This window comes from Gallinula chloropus (genome assembly GCF_964237585.1).
Source record: "Gallinula chloropus genome assembly, chromosome: 1".
Lineage (NCBI taxonomy): Eukaryota > Metazoa > Chordata > Aves > Gruiformes > Rallidae > Gallinula > Gallinula chloropus.
In genome coordinates this window covers 131,796,164-131,810,979 of record NC_140085.1, presented here as the reverse complement: position 1 = coordinate 131,810,979, position 14,816 = coordinate 131,796,164, and positions in this window count along the sequence as shown.

Here is a 14,816-nt window from a genome sequence, read left to right as displayed (position 1 = left end):
CATTGCACTGGGTTTACACGGCAAGGTTTTGGAAGTGGGTGGGCTGCAGTGGTGGGTCCTGTGAGCAGACACCAGAAACTGCCCAGATGTTGGACAGAGTTCTAGCTGGCTCTAAGCCAGACCCCCTCTGTCCAAAGCTAAGCCCATCGGTGACAGTGGTGGTGCCTCTCTGATAACTTTTTAAAGGGAAGGATAAAAAAATCTGAGAGAGGAGAGGGCAAAAGGAGAAAAACAGCCCTGCAGACACCAAGGTCAGTGCAGAAGGAGAGACTGGAGGCACTCCAGGTGCCAGAGCAGAGATTCCCCTGCAGTCACTAGAGAAGACCATGGCGAGGCAGGCTGTCCTCCTGCAGCCCATGGAGGATGATGGTGGAGCAGAGAATCCCACCTGCAGCCTGTGGAGGAGCCCACGCCAGAGCAGGTGGCTGTACCCCAAAGGAAGGTGCAGCCTGTGGAACGCTCACATTGGAGAAGGCTCCTGGCAGGAACTTCAGCCTGTGGAGATGAGTCCAAGCAGCAGCAGGTTTTCTGATAGGACCTGTGAGCCTATGGTGGCCACAAGATGACCCACACTGGAGCAGTCTGTCCCTGAAGGACTGCACTCCATGGAAAGGACCCATGCTGGAAAAGGTCATGAGGGCCTGTATCCCATGTGAGGGATCCCACTTTGAAGACACAGAAGAGCATCAGTTCATCACACAATGTCTCTGCCGCAACCCCTGTTCCCAGTCCCCCTGTACCACTAAGGAAGCAGAAGAGTGAAGAGTGAAGTTGAGCCTGGGAAGAAGGCAGTGAGGGGAGGTGTTTTTTTCTCACTATCTTAGTTTTTTACAGTTAATTGGCAATAAATTAAATTAATTTCCCCAAGTTGAATCTGTTTTGCCTATGACATTAATTGGTGGGTGATCTCCCTGTCTTTATCTTGACCCATGAGTTACCTCCGTATTTTCTCTCATGCCAGATTGACAGAGGGATCGGTGGGCACCTGGCAGCCAGCTACGGTGAGCCCACCACATTCCTTTGTGCAACGTTTACTCCTTTTCAAAGTCCCATGTCTATTTACTCTGTCACTCTCCCTATTTGGTACACCTTATTTTCTCTCCTGTTGTGGCGTCTTTTATGTAAATGCAAAATCACTCATGTTTTCCCTAAGCTTTAGTTGCTAAAATTGCTTCATTTTTATTCACAAATTATGCTACTTCATTATTTTATTTCATTTTGCTGGACCTTCCAAAGTCTGTATTCAGTCCTTACTAGTGCAACATATCACTCAGCTCCTGAGGAACGTGCAGTACTTTCGACAAACACAGCAATAGTCTGTCCTCTAACAAGCTTACAGCTGAAGTAATAGATGACAGAAGAAGCCTGAGCTGGGGGCAAGCAGGGAATGATAAGATTTGCACTGTATGCACTTGAGAATGAATTGACCACAGGATATATATAGATCATCACATCCTTGATGGCATGTAACCGTGTAATCAGGGTCTGCTAAAGGCTTTAAGACATCAAAGCAACGAGGTTTTGTAACAACTTTCTTGTTAGAGTTGTGGGGACAAGAAAATAAGTCATCCTTAAGCTGGAGCCTGGTGTTGTTTCTGAAAAGGACTGCACGATGCTGTTGCCTGCAGCAGGAGGAGAATTTTTCTTTCTACTTTTTTTCCACAGTGTTTTTGTATTTGCCTGTTGAGATTGAAGGAAGGAAAGCGTCTTGCTGGAGTGTACATTTGCAGAAGGTGAAAGTCAAACCTGTGTGCATGAAGGATGGCAGTCAAAGAGCAGCACCTTGGGAATGGAGGAGGTATTAGCACATCTAGTGAGATAGCAAGCTCTCATTAAATGGCTTTCCCACCTACTCCTGTGGTAACTCCTGTCTGTGCCCAAGAGGTGAAAGTGTTGGGTTTATTGCACAAGAGATGGACATCATTGTGCATCAAGCAGAGTACTGCTGCAGACCAGCTCACCTCCGATTCACCCGACAGCATCTGCCAGGGTGCTGAGCAGAGATGTCAACATGTGGCACCGACCCTGTTAACTTCCTGAGCTGCACCAACACAAACATTAAACTGCTTTTCAAATAAGCGTTCCTTTGGCTTTTAGAGAGTTAATAAAAGCAGGAAGGAGAAGAAAGGTGGTCTGCTGGGTGAGGAAGAGAAGGGAGAGCATGGCCAGAAAAAGGAATCTCACCAGTGCCTGTGATTTGTTTTTCAAAACCAGTTTCTGCTCCTTCTGCAAACATAGTGTTTCATAATAAATGGCACTGCTGGTAGAGTGGCTAGACATTTTAAAAAAAATAATTAAATGGTTTATTTGATTACATGGGGGTAAAGCATTTGCACAGCCAAAGCATAATTAAATACCAAGTTCTCCACAGCCCTCGGAACATTGCTGCAAGGGTAAGGTGCTCTCTTTTTCCCTTGTGCACTGATCAGGTTTTGCCTACACACACACACACACACACACACCCCTATCTGTCAGCTTTCTGGATTTGCCATTTTTTTCCTGATTTGAAATAGCTTTTTTCCTGCTGGAGAAAATACTTTCATACCACTACTGGCAGCTGCCCAAATACTGGTAGCATTTGGCAAGCAATGGCAGGGAAAGGCTCATTCAGCCTGTGCGTTTCCATCCCTGATCATACCTAGAGACTGAATCCTGTTTAAAATAAAGCTTTAAACTGACTGCTTGCCCAGAAAAACAAATGTCTGAATGGAAAGAGGCTAACCTAGCGGGAAGGTGGGTTGTGATTGCAGCCTTCAAACTTTTTATTGGATTTCAAGCAGGAAGAATTTTTCCATGGCGCTACATGAGAGGGAAGCCCAGCATTTCTGCACAGCACCTCCTTGGTGGCTCTATAGCCCTGGATCCCAGGAGCCCTGCTGGCATGCAGGCAGGTTTCTTGCTCACTGGTTTCTGCCACGTCTGAGCATCTCCACTTAATGTTTCATCTTCTGTCACGCTGCAGGAGCCAGGCAACCCTGCTTTGTTAGAATTTTTCAAGCACCTCTAGGTGCTCTGGCACATAATTGTTCCTACAAAAACCTTATTTGGCTCCTTCATTATCTGCCTATTTCACCCTCCTCCTTTTGGAGGTGCCTGTTGAAACCTTGATAGGGCAAAAGCAACTGCTGTTTCTGCAATTGCTGTCTACTACCATGCCCGTCCATGTCAACCCATGGAAGCTTCCCAGATAACAATATTGTCCAGTGGGGAACAAGAATGGGCTTTGGCCAACACCCAGCATGCTGGGATCCTGCTCCGGGCAGGTGCTCCTGAGCACAACAGCAACACAAAGATATTGGCAACATAATACTTGAAATAGAAATGGGACTCTGCCACAAACACTCTCAAGAGCTCCTTTCACCTCTCTGCTGTTGTGAGAATAGGGGTTTGATCTCCACCTGTGCATGGTCTTCACCAGATGTCTTTTGCAGCACACCCAGAGGGTCAGTGGCCCTGAGTTATTTCAAACCAAAGCAGCCGCCTTTAAGAGCATTCTTCTCTGAATGTGTATATCTTGAATGCACACATAAAAGCAATATCTCCCCTTGATTTTTTTCAAGAGTTTTGTTATTGCATTTCATATTGTTTTGACTTGCTCTCTGTTACTTATTCTTAGGTGTCTTTCTGAAAATAAAGATGTGTTTTCCTCCATGAGAGCGGGGAAAGCATTTATTCCTCAGGTCTATAGATCTGTTTCACTTCATTCCAACTCTTTCAGAATAAGCCATCACTAGCAGGGCTGGTGTACATTGAACTTTCTGAAGCTAGCCAGAAGTAAAGAAATAATCTTGGGTGTGATGATTCAGGCATTGGGTGTCACAACGCTTGTGCCATGGTCTTGATGAGCAAAAGGAGAAGAATTCATGAGTCCTCACTGCCAAGTCCTGCAGAGATGCTTCTCACTCAAACCCAGAGGTGGCATCCACAACCTGTTCTCTGGAGAACCACTGATGGTTGCAGGCAAGGCAAGCTATAGCATATGTCTTTTAATTATTGAGAAAAAGTATCCAAAAGCCCTTGTGTAGATCAATAATACTTCAAATACTTTCAGTACTGAAAGGAGGGAGAAATGGAGCAAAATGCAGAACAGAAGAGGAGATGAAAGAAGTGGATGGGACAGCCATCCTCCCAACAAGAAGTATGGTCAGTGAAAGGTCATCTGGAATATGGGGCTTCACAATTGCTGTGGGCATCAAGCATCATCTTGCTGTTGATGAGATCTTTTTGGCAGTCAGTTCTGTGGGGACAATTTCTCCTGGAAACTGTATCTTCATTATCCCATATCTGCAATACAAGCAGAGAGCCTAAGGGAAATTTCAGGTTATAACCTGATATCTTCAAAGGTCTTTTCAGAAAATATGATCGTAGGTGTCATCAAAAAAAGTTCCTGTCCAGGCTTTGTCTGGAGACCTAGTGTATCTCTTGGCAATACAATCAACTTGTTTTCAGTCACCTAAAATAGGTAACTAGATTATTCCTTCATGTTTTTATACAGATAATGGCCCAGAAAGTGCAGGGAACATAATAGCTTAGATTTGTTTCCAGCTCAGCTTTGCTTCGAAAATAATTGTGGTTCAGATTAAGCCAAGCTTTGCTTTTGTCCTGAGGTGGGTCTTCAGACTAACCAAAGTTACATGTAATCTGTTTGTAAGGTTACCCTTGATCTTTCCTATAAGAAAAAGCCCTGTCTAGATATAGACCTGTGTCACCGTATCTACCCTGATATGAACTGAAATCATAGAATTGCAGAATGATTTGGGTTGGGATCCCCCCAGGAGGACTAAAGCTTGTGAGGCTGCTCCTCTCCATCTATAGAGAGCCTCATCTGCTCGGTCTCTCTGGTCAGGTGGCCTCTAGTAGACCTCCACTATAGTGTTCCTTGTCCCTGCCCTCCCTTTAATCCTGACCCATAAGCACTTCCTGGGCTCCTCACCCATCCTCATGATCATTAATATCTTGAATCTAACATATATCTGATGTGTCTTGAATTTAAAAAGAATGGAACAAATGAAGGGTTTGTTGATAGTTGCTCTTAGGCAAGAAGAGGCCAAAACACATGCTAAAACCAAGTTTCTTTAACACTCTCCCAGAGTCTTAGAGTCTATTTTAACTTAGAAAATATTCAGGATATTAGGAAAAACGGGTTCACGCTGTTACTCTAGACACTTTCAAAATTCCTGGATTCCAGTTACTGAAACATCTTAAACCACAGGTCATGCGCTGCAGTTCTAACATCTGTAGTTTCTTCAGGAATATTTCACTTGTCAGAAATTAAAATTCATTATCACTAATGAGATATTCTGATTTCAGATTGTCATTTCCGATTCTAAATATAAAAGTAATTACCAGTACATATGACCCCCCCCAATGGAACAATTTTATCATCATTCCCGGAAGTAACATCAACACTTCTGTTGCTTCTTGTAAACGAAAGGCCTTTCCCATAATGACCCTCTGACAGTCAAGTAGAGGCCATTATGTAGCTACAAAGGAATGAAATAATTGTATCAGTGATTTAGCAGCATTTTGTACTTACAAAAGGCACAGTTAATTAAGTTGTCATGTACAGTTATATAATGCAGCTTTTGGTTTTGTTTCCAAACTTGCGTAAAATATTACTCAAAAGAGGTAGGTGAGTCTCTGAAGACTGTAGGAACACCAGGCAGTGAAGAGGAGTTGGTGCTACTTGTAAATCACAATGCATAATATGTCCTCTCATTCCATCATACCGGTATCTCACTTTTGAAACTATACAGCTAAACACAAGAGGCCTTTGAAAATACAAGAAAAAGATCCATAAACAAGCTGGATTTCAGGAGTAATTTCAAGTGCAAACCTGATATCTGTCCCCTGCAGCACCTCTCCTTTTTCAGCATACCCTTTGAAACACTTCATTAGTATCACTACCCATCTTACAATTCGTCCCTATCACCCCTGTATGCTCTTATAATGGTTCTCCCAGTTTGATACAGAATATCACAAGATGTCTAAGAAGGGAGAGACACAGGTAAATAGAATTTTATCAGCTCTCCCTTTACCTAGCACTCATAGTTAAGAATATCTGTGTAATTGCTACATTCTTATCCAACCTGTTCCTCTTCTGGAATTGCACTGAATATCCCTGTGCATGTCTATACATTATAACTTGCATCTACATAGCCCCATCCATGTTTTACAAGGTAAAATACTTTACAAGGTAAAACAAGTTTTGGATGAGTAATATTGAATATGTTAAGAATGGTGATTATGTAAGAACATTTCTTCATTATTTACTACTTGTTACTGAGAAATTACATTTTGTACTAACTGCTCTAGTTTATTCAAATAGGAAAGGTTTTTTTCACAATAAAACACCATGCTGGATATCTGATGAGATCAATACGTAGACAGACATTCATTCTGTCACCTTTTTCCCATTCCCCTTTCATGCACATTTGAAAGATACAAGAACTTGGTGGATTTTTATCCAAATGTTTCTGCTTTTCCTGAGGAAAAGACCATGAGAGAAGACTGACGATGAAAAGATGACTGGAAATACCTTCTTGGACCACCACATTGAATCTTCTGTCATGTCTACAACCTGTGTCATACACGTTTTTTTATAAAGACACAAGTACATCACATATTTTTTAATCTTATTGAAATCAACTACTGGTTAGGAGCACTGGGTTTATTTCCACTTTGAAATTATTCTTGTCTGTGTTTATTTCCAGTCATTCTTGTTTCAGCATTTAGGTCAGTTAGATGCAGCAAGGTCCTTTGGTTAACTGCCAGAAAATGGGCTTTCCTTTCTTCTGATCCTTCTCTCCCTCCTACCCCCTTCTTACTCCTCTCCAGAAAGGATGAGTTATCACAACTGTGCACAATATTTTTGATGGGAACTTAGCAGTAGTTCACACAGGGTAGATAAGACTTTCCCAGACTCTGCAGAACATACTCAGCCTGTTCCAGCCAAAGGCCCCTGTTGTCCTTCCCACAGTTGCATCTCAACCTGTTCACCCTGCAGCTGCTCAGTATAACAAGGTCTGGTGCCTTTGTTTCCAGTTGATGAATTTCAGCTTACAGCAGGAATTTTTGCTACTTAGCAACCTTGTAATTTTGACTTTTGCAATTTCATTATTTCTTTATTATGTCAAGATTTAAGATCTTCCTGTTTTTGCTGTACTGTTCCTGCCTCCCAGCTGTTGCCATCAAGAGTTCATCAGTATGTTCCTACTTTTTCTGCCAAACTCTAAGATATTTCTGAGTTCCACATCCAGTCCTCGAGGAATTTAGGTCTTCTCCTTCCTCTTATTGATTAATTCCCCTCCACTGCAAGTCTCTTGCTGTCTGCTCATTGGCCACTTCCTTAGCTATTATATAGTAACTGACACTCAGAACTCCAGACTGATTAATCATTTCCAGTGAGGAAATGTTTTACTGAAGTCTAGACAGATTGGAACTATTTCATTTCCCTTGTATCAAAAATTAATTGACTCATGAGAGATAAGTATTAGGTTAGACTGGCACAACCTGCTGTCAGGGGATCTTGAATCTATGCTGTGTTTTATCCCATTCCCCATCTTGTTCCTTAACTCTAATTATTCTTTCAGGCTTCTGGGATGGATATTGCCTAACTTTCTAGTTTGACTGCATTCAGCATTTTGAATTCAAATTTGGTGATGTCTGTTGGAAGGAGAGCACAGCAGGGCATAAGCAATCCAGGAAGTTCCTGGAATACATTGTTGATAGCTTCCTTCTCAAGTGATAGAAGAGCTAACAAGGAGAGGTGCCACGTTGGACCTTGTTCTCACCAACAAGGAGGGGTTGGTAAGGATGTGAAGCTCAAGGGAAGCCTTGGCTGCAGTGACAATTGAATGGTGTTCAAGATCCTCAGGGCAGCAAGGAGGGCACACAGCAAGTGCACTACCATGGACTTCAGGAGAGCAGACTTTGGCCCCTTCAGGGACCTGCTTGGTAGAGTATTGTGGGACAAATCCCAGGAGGGAAGAAAGGCCCAATACAGCTGGCCAGTATTCAAGGATCACTTGCTCCAAATTCAGGAGCTATGCATCCCAGCAAAGAAAAAGTCAGGCAAAAACACCAGGACACCTCCATGGATGAACAAGGAGCTCCCTGGCAAACTCAAATGCAAAAAGGAAGCCTACAGAGGGTGGAAGCAAGGACAGATAGCCTGGGAGGAATACAGAGAAACTGAGCAGCCAGAGATCAGGTTAGGAAAGCTAAAGCCCTGATAGAATTAAATCTGGCCAGGGACATCAAAGACAACAAGAAAAGTTTCTCCAGTATGTCAGCAATAAAAAGGAAGAGGAGGGAAAATGTAGGTCCCCTGCAGAACAGGAGACCTAGTTACACAAAATAAGAAGGCGGCTGAGGTACTCAACAAATTTGTTGTCTCAGTCTTCATCAGCAAGGGCTCTACTCACACTGCCCAGGTATCAGAAGGCAAAGGCAGAGACTGGGAGAATAAAAACAGCCCTCTGTAGAAGAAGATCCAGTTTGAGAACATCCAAGGAACCTGAAGGTGCACAAGTCCATGGGACCTGATGAGTTGCATCCATGGGTCCTGAGGGAACTGGTGGGTGAAGTGTCTAAGGCAGTCTCCATATTATTTGAGAAGTTGTAGCAGTCCAGTTAAGTCATGACTGACTGGAAAAGGGGAAACATAACCCCCATTTTTAAAAAGGGAAAAGGAAGACCAAGGGAATTATAGACTGGTCAGTCTCACCTCTGCCTCGCAAAATCATGGAGCAGATCTTCCCAGAGACTATGCCCAGGCACATGGGAAACAATGAGGTGATTTGAGACAGTCAACATGGCTCCACTAAGAGACTTAGTGGATGAACCATTCAGTGGATAAGGAATTGGCTGGATGGTCACAATCAAAGAGTTGTAGTCAACAACTTGATATACAACTGGAGATCAGTAGTGAGTGGCATTCTTCAAGGGCCAATATTGGGACTGGCACTGTCTAACACCTTTGTCAGAGACACAGAATTGAGTGCATCCTCAGCAAGTTTGCCAACAACACCAAGCTGTGTAGCAGGGTTGATGTGCTGGAGGTAAGGAATGTCATCCAGAGGGACTTTGACAAGCTTGAGAGGTGAGCCCATGTGAATCGCATGAAGTTCAACAAGGCCAAGAGCAAGGTCCTGCACATGGGTTGGCACAACCCCAAGCCCAACTATAGGCCAGGCAGAAAAAGGACTGAGAATAGGCCTGAGGAGAAGGACTCAGGGGTGTTGATTGATGCAAAGCTCAACATGAACCAACCACGTCATGGGCTGCATCAAAAGACTTGTGACTAGCAGGTCAAGGGAGGTGATTATGCCCCTCTATTCTGCTCTCATGAGGAGTACTGTGTCCAGCTCTGGGGTCCCCAACGTAAGAAGGACATGGAACTGTTGGAGTGAGTTGGGAGGAGAGCCACAAAAATTATCAGAGGGTTTGAGCACCTCTCTCACCTATGAAGACAAGCTAAGGGAGTTGGGCTTGTTCAGCCTGAAGAAGAAAAGGCTCCAGGGAGACCTTAGGAGCAGCCTGCCAGTACCTAAAAGGGTCCTCCAGGAAAGCTGGAGAGGGACTGTTTACAAGGGCATGGAGATCACTCCATGGGGCAATGGCCTTAAACTGAAGGAGGGGAGATTTAGATTAGATGTTAAGAAAAAATTCTTCCCTGTGAGGGCAGTGAGGCCCTGGCACAAGCTGCTCAGAGAAACTGTGGCTGCTCCTTCCCTGGCAGTTCCACAGACGCACTGCCTCCTGACCAACCCTCAGCTAAAAGCTGAGCATGATGTCACATAGCATGGAATATTCCTGTGCCAGCTGGGGTCACCTGCCCTGGCTGTGTCCCCTCCCTGGTCTTTGGGTGCCCCTCCAACTTCTCATTGGCAGGCCAGTATGAGAAGCTGTTGATTGCTTAGCAACAACTAAAACCATCAGTGTGTTATCAACGTGGTTCTCATCCTAAATCCAAAACATAGCACTCATACCTCCTGCTAGGAAGACATTAATTCTGTCCCAGCCAAAACCAGGACAAAAGTTTTAGGAACTTTGTCTGTGCTAGACATGGGATCAAGGGATACGTGAAAATGAACATGTGGAGTTCCACAGCACTATACCTGCTGGTAGAAAGAACATTAGCTCTATCCCTGATGAAATCAGGACACCCTTCTGGTTTTGCTGATCAGTCTGACAAGTGCCCATCTCTCCATACAGCTTCTAAAGAGATTCTCAGTGGCTCAGACTTTGCAAGGTTTTATCAGCATTGTGGATGCCTGAAGCTGGGAAAAAATGAAAAGCAGTCTGGAAAACTTTCAAATGCACTGTAATAATTCAGAAGTTATGGCCCTGACACATAATATAAGGCTCTGAGGCCTGTGTTGTGAAAAACACACGTATGATGCTAACGGTCCCATTGGAATACTTGTAGGTAGTTAATGAGAAAGCTTGTCACCAAACACATCCAGGAAAACTGTGTCCCCCTGTAATTACCCTGGTTCTTCACCATACACTTAAGCTAGGTAGTTTCCTCACTCCTATTGCAAGTTTTAACAGGTTTTTAACTTAGACAAATATTCAAATGTGTTCACACAAGCAAGCACAGAGAAAAACACTGAGGAAAAAAAGTCGAAGATGAGACTGAAATAATTCTGCAGCACACAGTACAGCAGTACATTTGCTTTAGTAAAAGTAGTAGAAAAAACCCTTTCCATTGCCATTCTTACTAGCATCTGTGTAATCACCTGAAGCATTTAGCTTCACACGTAGTTCTGGCATAGTAAGAGAACCGGGAATTTGACCTAGTTGCTAGATGTAAGAGTAACAAGACAGACAAAGGGAGTAGCTGGAGGTTTTCAAGGCAGGATGTTGCCACGGTTACAGGACTTTGCTCATGTGACGCTCTCTACCACACTCAACTATCCCAGGGTTGTTCCCTGGGCCCCCACACTGAAACAAGTCTTCATGCACGAGTCTCGAGAATATCATTTATAGACTATGGGAAATACAAGATGCTGCATTCAATGATGTTTTCAGCTCATTTTGCTCCTTATCAAACCAAATATTCTATGTAAAAAAGTATGGATGACCTTGGTTTGAGGAAGTCAATTGGATTGTCAAGATGTTTCAGTACTATTCGCAGAATGGCATCATTTGAGTAGACTGTTAATAGTTCATAACTGAGTTGACGGTAGTGCTGAAGAATTTCAGAAAAGCAAACCTACTTTTTAAGTCTGTTTTGACACATATTTCACCTTACTAGCATCTGACCAAAACAAAATATTTGTTATAAAATAGTATGCACTGTAAAACCCCCTCAGAGAAAGCGGTAAGATTTGAAACACAGAAACCAGCATCCTTTCCCTGGCCCCTGTCTCTGTCTGTCCTTGTCCTTCACAGCATCATTAACCAACTGGGCATCCTGGTCATCATCATGTCCCTGGTCCTGCCTGGCCCTGCCTCCTGCACAAACCTCAAACACACATCACAACCGTGTCTTTGCTGCTGCCAGCTGGACTCTGGCCCTGACTCACTGCCTTGCTTCATCTGGGACTGTCGGTGGATCCCGCCACTGTCACCAACCCAACTGTGTTTAGACCGTGCAGGACAGAGAGTCATCAGAGAGGGGAAACAAAACCTGATCTCCAAAGGCAGCAGCAGAGCTGAAAACTCACTGCAAAAAAGTGCAAACCTTGTGGGAGCTGTGATGAAAATAGACCTCGTCTACTTTTTGGTTCTTTTAGGCTTCTCTGACTTCCCAGACTGAAGATCAATCCAACGGGGCATAGCCTGGCTGAAGCCTGCCCACACTTCTGTCACAGCTCTTCCTTTGGACTGTCTGTCCTCTGCGTGAGAAGGATTATGGCAGTGTATGGGTGCCAGTGGAGAGTTTTCTTCTGCCTGGGAACGTCCTTCTCTTGGTGGATTATACCTACAGTACCATAGCAGCTACCAACCACACTCTCCAAGGTCCCTTGGGGATCCACAGGACCCAGGAGAAGCCAGGAGTACGTGAAGCTGGATTTTGTCTCAGAAATATCCAGGTAGGTCTCTGAATAATAATTGCTACAGATTCTTACCACACCACAGGGTGTTAGAAACTAATGGGTTTCCATGAGCATTCTGTAAAGCAGCCTTTCCTTCTCAGAACCTGCCGCTCGCTCTAGTCCTTGCTTTGTTTTTCATGGCTAGTCATTAATTAGCCCATTAACTGAGGCAGAAGGCTGTGAAGACAGGTTGCTTTTGACATCAGACAACTTGGTAAAAACCCTCTTCATTAAGGAAAGCTGGAGATGATGTTTCTCTGAGGCCCACCTGGATAGAGCCAAGACTTGTTAGACCCATAAGTAAAGTTGAGACCAGAGGTATCTCATGGGCTATATTTTCATTTTAAAAACGCACCCCAGCCAAGGGTTAACATCACTTGGGCATGTCTTGCCCGGGTTTTTGTGAGAACACAGTGTGCTTCCCAGCACATCTTAGGCTTTGAAGTGCACAGCATAGGGGCAGGAACAGGTTCAGCCAGCTGGTGGGCAGCCTGCCATCCTGCCAGCCTGCTGCCATCCTTCCCGTGCTGGTGTTGCACAAACCTAGGGCTGACAGTCCCCAGGTGCGGATGCATAAATCAAAACGGGGAGCGTTCAGCACAGAGGCATCACGCCCTGCCTTGCGTCACAGCGCACGGCACAGCTGTCTTTTGCGCAAAGCCGGCTCCGGAGCCTCTTAATTCCTGACTCCACAAGCAATTCCTAGCGCTCGGGCGGCAGAGAGGAAGGGCAGAAGGCGAGCTGCGCCTTCCCAGCCTGCCTCTAAAGGCAGCTCTCCTGGCTCCCGGCCCTGTCTTAGAGGAGCAGCATTCCGGTGGGGAGACAACCCTCCCTTTAGAGAAGGGTCTCGAACCCCGGGAGGAGGGGGAGATGAGGGAAGAGATTACACTGGAGTGAAGAGCTGGGGCAGGAGGAGAGAACTCATTGTATGACCTTGAATAGCAATGTTCGCTGTGGAGACACATCCCAGGCTCCTCACCTCTCCTTTGTTCCCGTTCCAGCCGAGCACTCAATGTACCAATTCTCTCCTAATCAGCATCACCCTTTGTGAGCAACACAGGAAGTTTCCCATTTTCTAGATAGAGCAAAATAATGCCTTGATTGAATTTCCTCTGTGGAGAGAGGCAGAGGGAGAAAGACCTTCTTCCATCTCTGCCCCTGCTCTAAGAGCCCCTTAGTGCAGCATTATCTACAATACTCAGAAACAAATTTAGCTCCCTGCCTCCAGAACTGAAAAACAGGGCAATCAAGAATAGCATAAAATCTGTGCTGTCGCTGCTTTAAAACACCCTTTGACTGACAGCCCTTAAACCCAGCACCAGAAGGGAGGCATGTCCAGACAACGAATGACTTCAGATGCAGTGTGACAAGGGTTACAAAACCTAGGCTCCTTTGTTCTAAAGTTTATCTCCATAGCTTTTGATCCACTAAGTAACTGTAAATGCCCACAGCAGCTACTGTGTCCTTCTAAACTGGGGGCCCAGTGTTGGGTGAACCTCAGCAGTAGTAGCACAGTGGTTAAAATACCCTAGTTGGATAGGAGTAGTGTACCCCTGCAAGACAATAAATATATCTTTCCCAGCAGTTCCCACGGGGAGGCTTGGAAATCATGCAGTGTGGTTATTTAAACATTCGGCTCAGCTATCACAAAGAGATAGTGTTCAGATATAAAAAGCCAATATCGGTTTGTGGGAACTTTATCCCATGGTTTAATGGTCCTTGGGACAGCGCAAGGGAAGCTGTGCATAGAAGAAAAAAGAAAAGAACACAGGCAGTGGTCCTGGCAAATGGCATAGTCATTTGTTCTAATTAATGGAATTAAATTACAGGAGCCAGGCAAACTGTCTTTCTACAACCACCCAACAAAATCAATACCAAGGATTAGTCATAGTGAATTTACTAGCGTTGCCTGTTACGAAGGTGGCTGGACATTTCCTATTAGAAGACCCACTTTTGAGCTAATTATCCCTTGCAAAACTTCATCTGTCCAGACTGAAATTTTCCATATGTGATAGCTAATTTTGACTGATCCTTCTGGAAAATTTTAGCAAGGAGAGGCCAACCATTACCAAGAATGAAAATAGTGAATAGGATACTGCTTGGCCTTGTACTTTCCATGACCTTTCTTTCCACCTTATTACGTTTTGCTTTGGAGGGAGGATTGAAAACACAGTACAATGTGCCAGCTAGCATTGAGAACTGGAATTGTGCCTCCCCACAGGGTCTAGCCAAGCTCAGGTAAGCTTCACAGTCCTCAGACACTCCACAGATGCTCTGGAGAGTTCGAGAGCTGCGATGTCCAGAGGTCCAGCTCTCTCTGAGGGCACAGAGGACATACAGCAGTGGCAGGTAGTTCCCCTGAACAGCTGTTCTTAGCCATTCTGGATCTACTTGGGATACGCAAAAAACCTGTACTTAATTGAAATACAGGATGCAAATCAAAATAACAAGAAAGGAAAAGGCTGGCAAGGTACAGCAGAGTCAGGAAGAAAAGGAGGCTGTGGCAAGAGAAGCAAGAGGAGCACTTTGAGACAAACACCTAGATGATGGCCCCAGTCTATACTCTGTTGAGGCCCTGGCACACATCAGCATCCTCACCAGGAAAAAGATCCCTGGGTCCAAGCTAGACATAGTCCTAGGGGTGCTGACCCAGTGTGATGTCAAAAGCCAGGACAAGGGTTGGAAGAAAAACTGGAAGGAAATGGAAGATAGGGCACATCACCCGACAGGAGAGAATACTGCTGAGTGACAGAAAAATAGATGAACATT